Below are 14835 nucleotides of genomic sequence, written 5' to 3' on the forward strand. Positions count from 1 at the left end.
CTCAAATGGCAACAGAGGTCCAAAAAACCAATGGGGAGAAGAATGTCATAAAAACCAAAATTGGCCAAATGGAAAAGGAAGTCCAAAAACTCACTGAAGAAAATAATTCCTTCAAAATTAGAATGTGGCAAATGGAAACTAATTACTTTATGAAAAATCAACAGACTATAAAACAGATACAAAAGAATGAAGAAATAGAAGGCAATGTGAAATATCTCGTTGGAAAAAACACTGACCTGGAAAATAGATCCAGGGGAGATAATTTTAAAAATATTGGACTACCTGAAAGCCATGGTCAAAAAAAGAGCCTAAATATCATCTTTCAAGAAACTATCAAGGAAAACTGCCCTGATACTCTAGAACCAGAGTGTAAAATTAGAAATTAAAAGAATTCACCAATAGCCTCTTGAAAAGATCCCAAAAGGAAAACTCCTAGGAATATTTAGCCAAATTTCAGAGTTCCCAGGTCAACGAGAAAATATTACAAGCCGTCAGGAAGAAACAATTTGAGTACTGTGGAAACACAAACAGGTAATACAAGATCTAACAGCTTCTACATTAAGGGACTGAAAAGACTTGAAATATGATATTCCAGAAGTCAAAGGAGCTAGTATTAAAACCAAGAAGCATCTACCATGCAAAAGTGAGTAGAATACTTACAGGGAAAAATATGAATTTTCAATGCCATAGAGAATTTTCAAGCATTTCTTAATGAAAAGACCAGAGCTGAATAGAAAATTTGACTTTAAGACAGAAGAATCAAGAGAAGCATGAAAAGGTAAACAGGAAAGAGAAATTGTAAGGAACTTATTAAAGTTGAGCTGTTTACCTTTCTACATGGAAAGATGATATTTGTAACTCATGAGACTTTTTCAGTATTAGGAGAGTTGGAGGGAATATAGATAGGTAGATAGATGGAGATAGATAAAGTGTGTGTATACATATACATGTAGGTGTATATGTGTGTATGGATATATGCATATATGTGTATATTTGTGTATATGTATACATAAACAGAGGGCACAGGGTGAGTTGAATATAAAGGAATAATATCTAAAATAAAATTAAGAGGTGAGAGGAATATATTGGGAGGAGAAAAGGAGACATAGAATAGGATAAATTTTCTTACATAAAAAAGGTGAGAGAAAGCTGTTATAATGGAGGGGAAGAGCAGGAGGGTGAAAGGGAATGAGTCAACCTTACTCTCATTGGATTTGGCTCAAGGAGGGAATAACATACAGACTCAATTGGATATCTCACCCTACAGGAAAGTAGCAGGGAAGGGGATAAGAGGGAAGAATGATAGAAGGGAGGGCAGATTGGGGGAGGGGAGGGTGTAATCAGAATCTAACACTTTTTTGATAAGGCACAGGGTCAAAGGAAAAAAATAGAGTAAATGGGGGAGGGTGGGATAGGATGGAGGGAAATATAATTAGTCTTTCATAATATATCTACTAATGAAATGTTTCACATAACTACACAGATATAACCTATATTGAATTGCTTGTCTTCTCAATGGGGGTGGGTGAGGAGGGAAGAAGGGAGAGAATCCGGAACTAAAAGTTTTAAAAACAAATGTTAAAAATTGTTTTTACAGGCAACCAGGAAATAAGATATACAGGCAATAGTGTATAGGAATCCATCTTGCCCTACAGGAAATTAAGGGGAAAGGGGGAGAAGGGAAAAAAAGGGATGAAAGGGGCACATAAAAGAGTTCAGCATGGGTGAAGAGGTAATAAATATGCTTGCCAAGTTGGGGTGGGGGGTAGGGGAGAAATGGGGAGAAAATGTGGAACTTAAAATCTTGTGGAAATGAATGTTGAAAACTAAAAATAATAAATAAATACAAAAAAGCAAGCAAACCAAAAAGAAAGGAATGTCTACCCTTGAAGGGTGACATTTAGAGAGTAATTAAAGCATTTATAATTCTTCAGGAGCTAGAAATAACTCACATTAGCACTTTGACACCCTCTCTCCCAACATAAAAACATTGCCCTGGATATATTTTACAGTAAAAAATTATAGTATGTATTGATTGAAAAGTCCTTTGTGTCATGACAATACTTTGTTCTGCTGATTCCAAAGCAATTAACATTGGATTTGCAGTCAGAGAACCTGTGTTAATATCTCAATTCCGTTGATTTGTAAATCAGTAAACATTTATTATTTCTTTTCTGATTTATTTTAATTCTAGTGCCTTCCCTGTATTGAATATTTCCAATTTGATCTAAAGATATAATTTATACATATTTGCTTGCATGTTGTTTCCCCCATTAGATTGTGAGCTCCTTGAGAACAGGGGCTATCTTTTGTCTTTCTTTGTATCTCTGGTGCTTAGAACATGTTAGTTGCTTAATGCATGTTTGCTCACTGTTTATTGACTTTTTACAATTCTTTGGACAGATTTAACTGGACAGGTTAGAGCAAGTGACCCCCAGGTTATCCAAGCAATGTGAGGAGCTATGACTTTCTTCTTTCCCAACTGCTCTATGGTTTCTAAGCATCCCAGGGTCAGCGGAGGAATTAAAGAGAAGGCTTGTTGAGTTCTGTTGACCCAGAGATTAGGGAAATGGGTGATGGAAAATGAAAGAGAAAAGAGAACCTGGTGGCTGGTCTTCCCATGATCCAGTAACATTATGAGGTCTGGGTGGCCCAGGGGTCAAGAGAAGGACAATTGAAAGTCACAGGGGAAGTCACAAGGGAACAGCATACCTTGTGGTGGGTCTTAAAGACATTGAGATGTTAAGAGATTTTCTTAATGTCACATACTAAATATGTGTCAGAGACAGGACTAGCACCCCAGTGTTCTTGACTAGAAAGAGAGTTTAGAGATTAGTTAGTCTAACAACTCAGTTTAAAAATAAGAAAAAAAATGGAGTCCAAATATTTACTTGTCTTCTATAAAAATATTGATCTTATTCACCTTTATGTAGTAGTAGTAATAGAAATAACTGGCATTTTATGGCACCTTATAGTTTACACAAACACTACATCATTTCATGTGAGCCTAAAAGCAGCTCTGCAAGATAGATAGGAAGCCAAAATGGTAAAGGACGGGGTTTCTGCTACTGGCTCTAATGTTTTAGCGCCTTTGTGATGATGGCACTTAACATCTCTGGGTTTTATTTTATTCATTTGTAAAATTAATGTTTTGTCCTAAATGCTCTTCAAGGTTCCTTCCAGCTGTAATCCATGATCAAATGATTTTATTTTTCAATTAAAGAAAATGGATTTCAGAAAAATGAAATGATTTAGGCAATCTGGATAGCTTTTGTTGGTCAGTCTTTTTGGTTCTGTCCAACTCCATCACCCTATTTGGGCTTTTCTTGGCAAAGATACTAGTAGTTTTTTTTTCATTTCCTTTTCTAGCTCAGAGGAAACTGAGGCAAACAGGATTAAGTGACTTTCCCAGGGTTACACATCTAATAAGTATCTGAGGCTGAATTTGAGCTCAGGAAGATAAGTCTTGTTGACTCCAGGGTCAGCACTCTATCGACTGCACCTTCTAGCTGCCTATGGATGGATAACTAGCAAGTTCTAGAGACAGTATTTAAACCCAATTTTCTCCCACTTGAAGCTCAGCCTCTGTCTATTTGATCTTACTTGACTCCTTTGACTGAGTTTCAATATTGTGGGTGATTAATAGATCCATAATGAATTGACTTGGAGAAACCAGTGTTATCTCTATTCTTTTCCTTTTTTACCTTTCAATACATTATGAGAATCCTAAAAAAGTTTATGATCAACAATATCAGCAAAAAAAATTATCACTCTACCAGTCTACACTCCTCCAAAGAGTTGAAATGAATGAAAAGGACCCAGTTTTGATAAAGCTGTATCAGCCATGACTTTTAGGCAAACTGTACAAATGCTTCCTTGTCCCTTCTCCTTGTGGCATTAGAAACTTACAGTTAAATTATTTCACTCTAAATGCAGTTTGGGAGTGAGGGGGAAGTCATGGTTAGTGGCAGATGAGAACATCCACAAGCCTGATATATAACTTTCTGGAGGTGTTAAGTGTGGGTGTCTGAACACATCAGGCTTCTGCAGAGGAAAACCATTGATGAAATTTTTCCTGTAACTATGAGAGGGAGGAAACTGGCATTTTCTCACACCAGGGTGTCCTTAAATGTTCTTATTTGACACCAAGGGGGTCACAAGTCTAATGGCTAATGGGAGAAATCAGCATGTGTTATTAGCAGAGAGATAGTGCATTGTCATAATATTCAGTAATTAAAGTATAATGATTTGAGAGAAATGGTACTCAAAAAAGGACTATTTTAAGAAGGGAAAAAAGTTCTAATCTATCCTCTGAAAATGAGCAATGAAGCAATGAAACAAATTCCCAGTAGCCCTTTAATTTTTTTTTCCTCCCAGTGGTAGTATTCTTTCACAAGAAACCCAACAATAAAGTGACTGAGAGACTGGTTTAATTTAAAGTTTAGTGTCAGTGTTTGGGAAATGTTTCCCATTAATATTTTAGGAAAGTTGTGCCTCCAATATACAGACCTAAACACCACCAAACTGGAGAAGATGAATGTTTGTGTTTACTATGAATTTTCTAACAGAAAAGAGAATTCATATCCTTAGAACATTTAGGAAAATATACTTCTTATATGCTGTAAAAATCCTTAATGCTTTAAACCACTTGTATATCTATGTAGAGAGTAGAATTCAGATCTCTGTTTAAGTCCTAAGAAGACCAACATTTTTACCTGAGTGAATGAAATCAGTAAATCTGCCAAACACTACTTATAAATGCAATAAGTATGTAGTGCTGGTTGCTATGACTATGAACATTGTCTCTTGATGAAAAGTATAGAAATGGTCCTGTCATGCTATGTAGAGACTTTCCACCCTTTTCCACTACTGCTAGCCAACAGCACCACTTTTCCAAATGTTGCATATTTTCACATACCTCTTTTTCTTCTCTTTAAGATGTTTCAACTAGTATGATGGAACTTCTGTTGAAACTAATCTCATTTAAAATGCAGACTTACTTTTATAATGCAAAAGCAAAAGTAGCCAGGGATCATATACTTTGCAGACTCCTCTCTTGCTATTATTACTCTATGTGATAAAGTGATTTTTCTATTTGCTTACATTTCAGGACTAATATCATCTCAAGCATATATTATCTTCACTAACAATTGGATTGCTGAGACCATGCTTGAACTTGTGCTGGAGGGTCTCTGATGCTATTATAATGCAATGTTAATTAAATTTCATGGCCTAAGGTGGGAGTGTTTAATAATAATGATGTTAATGTTGATGACTATCATTATTCAAAGATCTATGTTTTCATTACTATAGTTTCTCAATCCATTCGCCTCAATTCCTCCATTTCTGATTTGTCTTTGAGAGCGATGTTGTACTCCCCCCCCCCAAATTCACCTTATATTTAGCTTGTTTTTTAGCATTTGTGATCTGTCTACTCATTAAACAACAGAGACAATCCAATCTAATAATACAATGAACATTTATAATGCCTATAATGTGCCAGACAGCTGTGCTTAGAGCTGGGGATACAATTAATAAAAAGATGGCCCTTGCTCTCAAGATTACAATTGAACGAAGCTAGACAACACACAAAAGGAGGCAGAAAATCAGTAGGAGTGGGTGGGAGGGGGAATAGGATACTAGGTAGTACCCAAAGTAGAGTCATCTTATTCTTGTTCTGTGGGTTGAAAGCAGGCAGAACAACAAATACAAAATAGAACGATCTGAAAGCCCAGTTTCTATCTTCTATAAAGGAAGGCATTGGGAGGAATTTTATACTCCACCCTCCAGTCCTCCAGTCAGAAGATTGGTAGAGGAGGCTGATGAAGGTAGTGTTAATCAAGACTTGAATTAGCAGCATGGTGACAAGATTAAAAGTGGTGAGCTTATCTTGGAAGGGGAATCTTGTTCCATGGAGCCTGGAGAGAGGCAAGACAGAGGGAGGGGGTAGAAAGAAAGAGAGATAGAGATCTGCTTTATTCCTAAATATGTTCTTTGCCTCCCCATAATCTTTCTTTCTTTCACCTGAGTATAGATTAACATTTTAACATTCTTGCTCTGGCCTTATTTTTTTTTCTTTCTAGTCTTGACCCTGTGTTTAGTCACTTTAAGTATACTTCCCTCTCTCCCCCATGAATAAATAAGTTGTTCCATTATCCTACAGCCACTCATACCATAAGATGTCAATTCTGAATTGCTCCCACCAATCTACTTTCTCTTCTCTTACTTCTGTACTGCCTGAAGCTACTGATAGGAGTTATATAACCATGGCAACTGAATTCACTACAAATTTGTATTATATCTGATTTCAATTGGAGGTAATGGTTGCACAAAAATATTTATTCTTTCTGACTTATACTCTATTGATGAGGTACAGGCTCTGGGAACCCCCTTGAACTCTGATTGAATCTTCCCATTTGATGAAGAATTTCCATGAGACCACATTAAGGCCTTTCATTTGGCCTTCATAAGGCCCAAACCTTTGTTACCATCTTGGCCCTCCATTATCCAGCTAGCCCCCCACCCTTGATCCTCAACTGTTATACCCTTGAACTGGCCTAGGCCACCATTGTATGTCAGCTCCAGGTCACAGGGCTAGTACATGTTAAGTGTCTGAGGCCGGATTTGAACTCAAGTCCTCCTGACTCCATGGCTGGTGCTCTATTCACTGCTCTACTTAGCCACCCCAACCATGGAAGATTCTTCTTTTTTTTTTTTTAAGCAATCGGGGTTATGTGGTGCTAAGTGTTGGAGCCTGGATTCGATCCCCAGGTCATCCCAACACTGGAGCCAGTGCTCTTACTCACTGTGCTACCTGGCCACCCCACCATGGAAGATTCTTGAACAGGGCAGTGGAATGAAAAGTCCCATGATTGAATAATTGAATGAATGAAAAAATATTTATTTATTAAGTACTAGCACTGTGCTAAGTGCTAGAGATAAAAATAGAAAAGCAAAGTAGTCCCTGCCCTCAAGGAACTTACAACAGTTCAGAAGTGGGGCATAACACAATTTTCAGCTCCTGTTGCTTAAGGAAGCAGCCATGAAAAGAATAGAGTGGAGGTTCTGACCCTTTTTGTGTCATGGGCTCCTTTGGCAGTCTGAAGCCTATGAACTTCTCAGAATAGTATTTTTAAAAATCATAATTGAGGGAAATGATAAATTGCAATTAGAGGTTATGAAAATAAAGATATATATATTTTCCCCTCCAAGAACATAGACATTCTGCAGTCTATCTGTTGTGGTCACAGATTAAGGATTATTAGATTAGAATATAAAATTATTTTAGCTTCTTTGAAGAGAATAGATTAAAGAGAAAAGAGACTGAAAGTAAAGAGAAGGTTTGGGAGACTACTGCGCAGGTATGGCAAGGGTTAATGAGAGCCTGAATTACGGTTGGGCATGAATGTGAGAGGTGTTTCATGAAGGAAAAATTGACAAGACTGGACACCTGACATTATGTGGGGGTAAATTCATAGCAAAATCTGTGACTTCATGTTTGTGGACTTGAGTTCCTGGAAGGGTGATGGTTCTTTCAATAGAAATAGAAAAGTTTGGAGGAGGGACAGATTTTATTTATTTTTGTGAGGAAGCAACATTCCAGGGGAAGATAATAAGCTCTGTTTTGAACATGTTCACTTTGAAATGCCCAAAGAAAATCCATGTAAATGTGTGCAACAAACAATTGGTGATGTGAGACTTGATCTCAAGAGAAGGATTAGGGCTGGATATATTTTGGAAACATCTGAATAAGCATGATAATTGAGTCCACCGGAACTGATAAAAATCACCAAGAGAAATGATATAGGAGAATAAAGATAAATTTAGAGACCTAAAAGTCCATATTTTTAATGCATCTCCATGTTTGTGGATCCCTCAACAAGTACTTCTTTCATCTTCTAGGATGGCCAGTACCTCACTGGCTTAGAGTTCTTAACTCCCAGACAAAACCCCTATAAATTGAGGATTCTTGTCAATAATAATATTTCTGATTCCCTTTGTTATCAGTCAAAGAAATTGTGCATTATGGATACAATGATCTTCAAGATCTGTAGCTGGCCAGCTTGGCAGGATAGAGTCTATTGCTAATAATGCCAAGATCATGGGTTCAATTGACACATAAGCCAGTTAGCTTCCTCATCTATGACCTGTTGTCTCCAAAGTACTTGAGTACTCCAAAGTACTCCAAAGCACAAAGGGATTTGCAAGTATGGGTTGACCAGTGCACACACATTACTTTCATTCAATTCTGTAAGGACCCACAAAATGCTAAAATTTTGTATCATGATGCTTGAAGCAAAATTAATGGAGCTTCTAGAAATAAAATGAATGGAATGAGATAATTTCATTGGTACAGGTTTTGAGGCAAATAATGAGATGTTTGACATCACCAGTTGGAATGAGAACACAACTCAAAGCACATGTCTTGCTAATTGTGGATCAGTGTATGTGAATTTTGACATAAATATTACAAATACCAAGGAAAACTCTTAAGAATTAAAATATGACTATTCAGGCACTTTGGAATTAATTTTTTTAAAGGCAACACAAACCATGGAAAAGCCAAATTTATTGCCAATTCCTTTGGTCTGTCTCCATGGTATGTGAGATGAACTGTGCTTTCTTTTATGCATAGCTAGCCAATTGTAGGATAACAGGCATGTAGCCCAGAATTCCTAGCTTTGTCTCATACAACCACAGCTGCAGTCATATTTCAAAAAAGGAAACTTCTCTGCTGGGTCCCTTGATTGTTATGATATTTCACTATCTAGGCCTCCAGGTTTCACTTCTCTGTAATGACCAGGGGGCAAATGGTACCTTGGGACTATTGTTCTTTCTGTTTAGAGTTGAAGAAAAAAATTATAGCTCACTTCTCAGAGGAGTGAGGCATCACTCTAGCTTATTTATGCCTATACAAAATCCCAGTCCTTTCAGAATTATCTGTAAAGCACGGACAGGGAAATGCAGGTATTTTACCCAAGACACAAATTGGTCAGTTACAAAAACGCCACAAATATTAGATTTAAAGAATTTTAAATCCTAAATCCTTACCAGGAGGCACAAGTTGACAATTAGGGGAAGTTAAGAATCTTTGATTTTAGCTTAACTGAAAATATTCCATTTCTCTCCTCAATTGTTTTGTAACATGTTGGTTTTAACAATAATGTGAATGAAGGGAAAGGCTGTGATAAATGACAGAAATTTCAGTAACAGAGCAAGTGAAGGTGAACTTACGTTCATCAAAGTATTTGAAAAATGGAATGACTACAGAAAAGGTCAAGGGTTCAATTTTTTTGATGACATTTTAAAAAATATGGTGGTTGTTAGGAACCATACTTCTTTTTTCCTCTATGGGGATGTGTCTGTATGAATTACTATACAAATCTGGCAATTAATAAATCTGGGCAAATCATTCTGGGTAGTAACACACTGTAGTAAAAAACACATTGGATTTCTGAGGACCTAGGTTCAAATCCTGGCTTCACAACATACTATTTATGTTACCTTATGTGATACACTTAACCTTTGTGGACCTAATCCATAAAATGATGGGGGTGTGGACTAGATAATTAGAAATATAACAGAAATTTTAAATTTATGACTGTCCTATAAGAGTTTTGAAATCAACACAATCAAATAAAAATTAATCTCACCAGTATCTTCACCAAACTTTCCTATTTTAACACCACCACCACCACTGCCACCACTAACTACTACCACTATCACTTCCACTACCACTACTACTGCTACTACTACTACTACTGCACCTTTTAGCACTGATAGTTCCCAAAATGGTTGATACTGCCCCATAAGGGGGCACTGGAACTGTCCAGGGGGACAGTATTAGCCTCATGTGTAGCTGGAAGGCATTGAATAAAAATAAGGGAACCGTGGAAGCGTAAGGAAAAAAGAGAAGAGAAGAAAATTTTGAAAAACCATTCATACATGTTTCATGTTTTGTGTAACAGAGTTATAGTCGTAGTGATTACATTATTTTCAAAATATACACACACAGTATAAGTTATAACTGATCAGTGGTTAAGTCCACCAACAATTCTTAACAAGAAAGTGTGGCAGGCAAGCATGCCATGCATTGTCAGGAAGTCTAGCATGAATCATCAGCAATATGTGTATGTGATGACTTGTTTACAATATGATGCTATATACAGTTACATGCCACAGTATTGTATCATCAAAATTTCAATATAGAACAAAATACAAATTTACAATAAATTATCAAATTTAAGATGCATAATTTTTTAAAAAGTATATTTTTTGAAATGATATCAATTAAAAAAAAACCTGTTAAAGAAAGTAGATTTCCAGGGGGGCATTGAGTAATTTTTTTTAATGGGGATAGTAGGCCAAATAAGTTTGAGAACCTCAGTTCTAAAAAGAGCGTTAGGGTTTTATAATTCTGACTGCATTTTGGAAAACCTAGAAAGTTTAATTTCTTAATACCACAAGCTTTTACAAAACTGTCACTACAAAATATTAGGGAATTCAGAGATGGATCCAAGATGGCAGAGGAAAGCCAGAGACTCACCTGAGCTCTCCTCAGTTCTACAACAAATAATGTTAAATAATACCTCAAAATTAATTATGGAGTGTCAGGACCCACAAAAGAACAGGATGACATAATTTTCTAGCCTGAAACAACTTAGAAGGTCACCAGAAAAGGTCTATTGCAACCAAATGACATCACAGCACAGGCCAGAGCCCAGAAAATCAGCAACATGCTTTGGAGACAACTGAATCAGCAGTGGCAGTAGTTTTGAGAGTTTTCAGTCCATAGATAGTAAGGGGTGAGACAACTGGTCAGAAAAAGACTACAAGGGTCGCTTTACTGGCTCTAGGTCCAGAACTCTGTTGCGTTGCTCATACATGGATCCCAGTTGTAGTTTTGGATTGAATTCCCAGAGGGAAAAGGAGCACTAGCACACCAGAGCTTGTGGCCACAGCAGATCAGGGACCTCGTCATCGTTCCAGTATGGAAAAGAATGTGTGATCACTCAAAGAGCACAGGCCAGAAGAGTAGTGACCATAACCCTCCTTAGACCACCTTGGAAGCAGTGAAAACTTACAAAATCCCATAATTAGCAGCATAAATAGCAGCAGCAAGAAAGACCTGAAGCTTGGGACATTACCTCTTCCAACCCTGGAGCAGAGCCCCATTTTAACATAGAGTTAGAAGTCAAGAAATAGGATCCAAAATGAGCAAACAGCAACAACAACAACAAAAGAACCTGATCATAGGAAGTTAGTATGGTGATGAGAAGATCAAAAAACAAACTCAGAAAACAACAATGTTAAAACCTCTACAGACAAACCCTCAAAGAAATTTCAGGCACCAAAAGCATTCCTGGAAGAGCTCAAAAAGGATGTTAAAAATCAAATAATGGAGGTAAAGGAAAAATTGGGGAAAAAATGAGAGTGACACAAAAAATCTTGAAAAAAGTCAATGCACAGTTTGCCATTGCAGGAATGGAGTGAAGCCCAAATCAAAGGAACTTGTTTCTTCAAGCTCTTCTGCAACTGATTCTGAAAGTGAAAGTGACAAAAAGGCAAAGAGTAAAAAGCAAGCTCTTCCAGAATAACTCATAAAGAAACAAAAGACAGGAGGAAGTTGTAAAACACCAGATTCATCCAAGCAAAGCAGCAGCCAAGATGATCATATGTTCCAGATTGGAAAAATGAGATATGTCAGTATTTGGGACTTTTAAGGAAAAGTCCTAATAACTATTAGAGAATACTGGATGGAATGGGAAGGTGAAATGAAACTTGGTAGAAAATGTATTTCTTTAAATTCAGAACAATGGAGGCTGCTGAAGGAACAGATTTCTGATACTGATGATGCAATAGAGTAAAATCAGAGCCATATGAAACCTGTACTGTTTTAGTTGTTTTAATCAGTCTTTTTACATTGGCTTTTGTTTTCTAAACTATTTGTACATTTTGGATTGCAAAACAATTTTTAAGATGAATCCTTTTGTGTGTTTGTGTGTGCATTAAAATGTATTCTGAATGAAGCTAATTGTCTGATCTTTATTAAAAAGAATACTTTGCATCCATCACCTGGTACAGTAAAATAAAATCAGGTGATAAAAAAGTCAACAGCTTAGCAAGGGAGGCACACAAAAAAAATTCTGAAGAAAATAACACTTTAAAAAACAAAATAGACCAAATGATAAAATGGGAATACAAAAAAAAGAGAACTCCTTAAATAGTAGAATTGACCACATGGAAAAGGAAGTACAAAATTTCACTGAAGTAAATAATTCCTTAAAAATTAAAATGGGACAGGTAGAAGAGAATGACTTTATGAGACATTAAGAAACAATAAAACAAATTCAAAAGAATGAAAAACTAGAAGAAAAATGTGACATGTCTTATTGAAAAGACAATTGACTTGGAAAATAGATCCAGCAGAGATAATTTAAGTATTATTGGAAAACCTGAAAGCCATAATTAAAAAGAGTCTAGACATCACATTTCAAGAAATTGTCAAGGAAAACTTCCCTGATATTCTAGATCCAGAGGGTAAAGTCAAAATTAAAAGAACCTACAGATCACTTCCTGGAAGACACCCCAAAATGAAAACTCCAAGGAATATGACAGCCAAAATTCAGAGTTCCTGGTACAAGGGCAAAAAAAAAGTAAGCATCCAGAAGGAAAAATTCAAATACTATGGAGCAACAGTCAGGATAACACAAAATTATAAATTTCTGCATTAAAAGATTGAGGAGCTTAGAATATATTTTGAGGGCAAAGGAGCTGAAATTACAACCAAGAATCACCAACATGCAAAAGTGTATATAATTCTTTAGGGGAAAAATTGGATATTTAATAACATACAGGACTTTCAAGCATTCCTGATGAAAAGACCAAAGCTGAATAGAAAATGTGACTTTCAAATACAGAAATAATAAGAGAAATATAAAAAGGTAAACAGTAAAGAGAATACTTAAAGAAGCCAATAAGTATAAACCATTTCCGTTCCTGCACGGGAAGAGGCGCTCACAACTCCCAAGAACGTCATACTTCTTAGGCCAGTTAGGAATATACATTGACAGAGGTCCTGGTTGTGACGTGAATTTGAGGGGATATTACTTTAAAAAATTAAATTAATGTGTGAAAAACAGGAATGCACTTGGAGAAAAGGAAAGGGAGAAGTTGAATAAGGTAAATATCTCACATAAAAGAGTTGCAAAAGAGCTTTTACAGTAGAGGGGAATCACTTGAACCTTCCTCTTCTCGAAATTGGCTCAGAGGGAATAATGGACACACTCTGGTGGGTATGCAAATCTATATTACTCTACAGAAAAGTAGGATGGGAAGGAAATAAGAGAAGGGGGTGCTGACAGAAGGAAGGGTGAATTGGGGCAAGTGACAATCAGAAGCAAAACACTGTTGAGGATGGACAGGGTGAAAGAAGAGAGAGCAGGCTCAATCAGATAAAAATAGGATGGAGGGAAAGACAGAGTCATCATAAGTATGAAAAAATTTACAGTGAGTTTCTCTGATAAAGCCCTCATTTCTCAAATATATAGATGATTAAGCCAAATATATAAAAATGATGCATTCTCCAATTGGCAAATGGTCAAAAGATATAAATAGGGACTTTTCAGATGAAGTAATCAAAGTTATCTATGCTTATATGAAAAAGTGCCTAAATCACAATTGATTAGAGAAATGCAAATCAAAATAACTTTAAAGTACCACCTCATATGACAGAAATGGAATATGACAAATGTTGGAGGGAATGTGGGAAAAATGAAACATTAATGCAATGTAGTTAAATGATATTCTGATTCAACTATTCTGTAGTGAACAATTTGAAGCTAGGCCCAAAGCTCTATAAAACTATTCATACCCTTTGATCCAGCAGTACCATTATTAGATCTGTATCTCAAAGAGATTTTTTAAAAAAGAAAAAGAACGTATATGTACTCAACTATTTATAGAAGCTCTTTTACTGATGACAAAAATTGGAAATTTTGGAGATGCCTATAAATTGGGAAATGGCTGACCAAGTTGTGGTTATGATTTTGATGGTGCTCTCAGAAAACCTGGAAATACTTATATGAAGTGATGTCAAGTGAAATGAGCAGAACCAGGTGAATATTGTATACATTGACAGCAATATTTTACTATGACCAACTCTGAATGATAGCTATTCTCTGCAATTTAATGATCTGAGACAACTCTGAAGGACTTTTATTAAAAAATACTATCAATCTCCTGAGAAGAACTGATGGAGTTGGAATGCATATTGAAAACTACTTTTATTTTTTTTCTTTATTTTCTTATCTTTTGTGAGGTTTTTTTTGTCTGTGTTTTACAATATTGCTAATGTGGCAATATGTTTTTCATGACTGCACATATATAACCTATATACCAATGGTATACATATATATACACACATATACATGTATATATATGCTATATAGCAATGCAGGGGGGGGCTGGGAGGGAGGGAGAGAATTTGGAATTCAAAATTTAAAATACTGAATGTTAAAAACTTTTTTTTAAAGCAATTGGGGTTAAGTAACTTGCTCAAGGTTACACGGCCAGTTATTATTTCTGGGTGTGGTGCTGAATATCTGAGCCCGGATTTGATCCAGGTCATCTCGACACTGGAGCCGGTGCTCTTACTCTCTGAGCCACCTGGCCGCCCCTAAGCAATTGGGGTTAAGTAACTTGCTCAAGGTTACACGGCCAGGTGTTTCTGGGTGGGTGCTAAGTGTCTGAGCCCGGGATTCGATCTCCAGGTGTTCTCAACACTGGAGCCGGTGCTCTTACTCGCTCTGCTACCTGGCCGCCCTTAAAAACTTT

General features: G+C 36.4%; 1 pseudogene; it reads left to right on the top strand.

The window, feature by feature from the left end:
* The first annotated feature begins 9851 nt into the window (after positions 1 to 9851).
* Positions 9852 to 11867, top strand: LOC138169946 (activated RNA polymerase II transcriptional coactivator p15 pseudogene; annotated as a pseudogene).
* Positions 11868 to 14835: the final 2968 nt, after the last annotated feature.

The sequence above is a fragment of the Petaurus breviceps genome, unplaced genomic scaffold, assembly GCF_028583685.1.
Source record: "Petaurus breviceps papuanus isolate PSGF00001 unplaced genomic scaffold, PetGlider_PUasm1.0 38, whole genome shotgun sequence".
NCBI classification, from domain to species: Eukaryota; Metazoa; Chordata; class Mammalia; order Diprotodontia; family Petauridae; genus Petaurus; species Petaurus breviceps.